The sequence below is a fragment of the Phalangium opilio genome, unplaced genomic scaffold (genome assembly GCF_054372755.1).
Source record: "Phalangium opilio isolate 3A_F unplaced genomic scaffold, DU_Popi_V2 ptg000194l_1, whole genome shotgun sequence".
NCBI classification, from domain to species: domain Eukaryota; kingdom Metazoa; phylum Arthropoda; class Arachnida; order Opiliones; family Phalangiidae; genus Phalangium; species Phalangium opilio.
Genome location: NW_028324212.1, coordinates 2,177,740 through 2,180,391, shown reverse-complemented (window position 1 = coordinate 2,180,391; position 2,652 = coordinate 2,177,740). Strand labels below are relative to the sequence as shown.

The 2,652-nt window shown below is 36.3% G+C and overlaps 1 non-coding gene across 1 annotated transcript; it reads right to left on the bottom strand.

Annotated features, from left to right (window-relative positions):
• Nucleotides 1–1,496: 1,496 nt before the first annotated feature.
• TRNAV-CAC (transfer RNA valine (anticodon CAC)) lies at nucleotides 1,497–1,569 on the bottom strand. The gene has a single exon. It is a non-coding gene; the product is annotated as a tRNA-Val (tRNA).
• Nucleotides 1,570–2,652: the final 1,083 nt, after the last annotated feature.

Sequence of the window (2,652 nt, the reverse complement as noted above, 5' to 3'; positions counted from 1 at the left end):
TTACTACTGCTATATATATAATAGGAAAACGTGAGTGAGTAGCCCCACGATGCTCATGTTTTAACAGTGGTAAAACAAAATATTCGTAAAAGAAGTACAGAAAATCAGAGTGAACAGCCCTCGATGTCCAATCAAAAATAATAAAAAAGAACCCTCGATATCCAAGGGGCCACTAGCTAGTACTTTCTTTAGCTTTTAAAATTCTTCTTGATTTGTGGAGAAATACACGTAACTTTTAATAATAAACAACGCCTTAAGCCCATTCTAAATATTACATAAAAACGTCTTGGTTTGGACCAAGGCCGAAAAAACAAACGATATGTGTTAGGTTTATCAATTGACTGAAGTTTCAGATATTGAAATTTTTTTCTAGTTATTTTTATCCACTCAATCCTTAATCAATATTTAATTCAATCAACTGATTTTACTGTTAATCGATCTAGTCCCTCTAAATTAATTGAAAAAATTACATATCTACGCTTTTTCAAGAACAATTACATTTTCCGAAAACATTTTATCATGAAATTAATTGTTCTTGAAAAAGCGTAGATATGTAATTTTTTCAATTAATTTAGAGGGACTAGATCGATTAACAGTAAAATCAGTTGATTGAATTAAATATTGATTAAGGATTGAGTGGATAAAAATAACTAGAAAAAAATTTCAATATCTGAAACTTCAGTCAATTGATAAACCTCACACATATCGTTTGTTTTTTCGGCCTTGGTCCAAACCAAGACGTTTTTATATAATATCTGTCACTTCAGTCTTAATGTAATTAAATTTTGAATAATTATGTTTGCTTTGCCGTCATACATTTGCAATCTGAAATATAACGGTGCATTCAAACACCACATATGCTGTTTTTTCCAGTGCCAAAAAAGACATCATTTAGGGTGTACTTTAACCCCATTTCTATGGTCAATTCACGCCATTTACTAATATTATTTGGAAGTATTAAGGAAATATTAGGCATTTAAGCACCATTTACAGTGGCTTTTAACATCTTTTTTTTTTTGACAATCTGTTGAACTTCTAATATTACTTAGTTTAATGGTTTTAAAAGTAGGGAAAAAGTATGCTTCCTATGTCACATTATTAAACCAAGTGAAGTGAAATAATTGTTAAATATTTATTATAACCACTACACCACAGACACGTGGTAAGTCTAAGTTTTCCAAGAGATCTAACTAATTATTATGTCCAATCACGATGGTTAAAACATGTATCCACCTGGGCTCGAACCTGGGACTTTCCGTGTGTGAAGCGGACGTGATAACCACTACACCATAGATACGTGGTAATACTTGAGTTTTCCAAGAGATCTAGCTAATTCAAGCGCCCAATCACGATGGTCAAAACATCTACCAGGGCTTGAACCTGGGACCTTCTGCGTGTGAAGCGGACGTGGTAACCACTGCACCATAGATACGTGTAGCACTGAGTTTTCCAAGAGATCTAGCTAATTCTTATGTCCAATCACGATGGTCAATACATGTATCTATCAGGGCTCGAACCTGGGACCTTCCGCGTGTGAAGCGGACGTGATAACCACCACACTACAGATACGTAATAACACTGAGTTTTCCAAGAGATCTAGCTAATTCAAGCGCCCAATCACGATGGTCAAAGCCGTACTTCTGTAATTAACTAAAATTAACATACTTAGACTTAATTGTTTTGATCAAACTGACTGATAGCACACCCTGAATACTTAATTGTTAATTTAAGATAATTCCGAAAAGTATCTTCGCTGTAGTTTTTAAGTTATCGGTGGAGAAAAATCACGAAAAACCCATGTTAATCTCCATAGGAAATTAGCAAAAGCGGGTGAATATTACTTTAACGTTACAAAACGGTATCAAGTCATATCTACAAGGGCCTACCGGTCCTGTAGAATAACGTCGGTATATACTTGCTTTTGCTTTTTAAAATTACCCTCGATTTCTTTGAGTTTTGAAATATGGGAGTAGGATTGAAAGCTTGAAACCCTTATTTATTGTCGACGAGTGAGTAGTGACAAGAATCTTAAAGGGAGCATTGAACCTTCCATATAAACTAAGGCGCTACCATAATCCTCTCTCTCGCTTTAAATACATCGAGCAAAAGTAAGAAAAAAGTCACAATTCTTAACCTTACTAGTACAACTAAATGCAATGCTTAAACTTTCTATTACAATCGGCTCTCGAAGTTGGGGACGCAAGCTAGATGGAGTGTCTATCTTATTACCCCCTTGCTTTGGTTTCCCACTCGCGTTCTTAATTTTACACACGCTAGCTTGTCATCAATGCGAAGTATCACACCTCCTCGGTGGTGAGAGCTGGTAACCACTACGTTGTGTGGGCTGAGCGGATACGCGTCCTTCTCAAGCCAAGGTGTTGAGGCATCGTGCCGAGGGCTGCATGGTACCGGGGAAGTAAAACTACGGTATCGCTAACGATCCCCTCGGGGCACCAGGCGACACCCCGTTGTATCTAGCCTTCCACCTAGAGCTCGGCATTTTCGATCAATTATCCACTTTATTTTATCTTTATCCATACCCGAAAATTATCCACAGAACTTACATGTTAAATCGTATTATAATCCACAAATTTGTTTATAAATAATCGGTTATCCACCAATTTGTGGATAATTGATCGAAAATGCCGAGCT